This window comes from Penaeus monodon, chromosome 31 (assembly GCF_015228065.2).
Source record: "Penaeus monodon isolate SGIC_2016 chromosome 31, NSTDA_Pmon_1, whole genome shotgun sequence".
NCBI classification, from domain to species: Eukaryota; Metazoa; Arthropoda; class Malacostraca; order Decapoda; family Penaeidae; genus Penaeus; species Penaeus monodon.
The window spans coordinates 30,838,662-30,839,356 of NC_051416.1; positions in this window are offsets into that span (position 1 = coordinate 30,838,662).

Below are 695 nucleotides of genomic sequence, written 5' to 3' on the forward strand. Positions count from 1 at the left end.
GCAATCTAGGAAATTATGAAATGTATTTTGATAAATAAAACATTTCTTAAAATTACTGATATGAGGTTTCTTGAATATTGCCATTGCATACATAAGGTTTTTATTAATTTATTTTAAATTCTTCTTTTATGTTTATTTGTTGCAAAGAAAATGCAAAAGTTTGTTCATTGATTCATATCACTAAAGTGTTGACAAGAAGTTTATGGGAGCAGATAATTAGTGTTTATGAATGTAAACGTGAAAGTGTTATTATCCTTTATTGTTCTGGGGGGGAAGGGAAAGAGTGAAAGTAAAGAAAAAGTCAAAATACAAGAGGGAAGGCAATATCCCCTTATTGTTCATTTGAATATTGGATTTCCAAAAGTGGTGAATGTGGAAACCCGATTGTAGACTTATTACTTATTTGTGCTAGATCAGTGCTGTGTAAACTAACTTCATACTTGAGTGTAATTTCTTAAATGTAATACTTGAAACTGTATGTATGATTAGACTGCATTGTGTCCTGAAAGAATGTGCAACTTCAAAATGGGTAAAACAACTCTTCTCTGTAGTTGTAATTGTAAAATGTTAAATTTATATCATAGAAATTTTTTGATTTTAGGGGGAAAAAAGGTGACCATTTAGGCTTCGCTTTTCTCAAATTACTGATAGGGCTAAATACCATCAAAGAGGTTGAAGAGTACTGTGCTAGATAA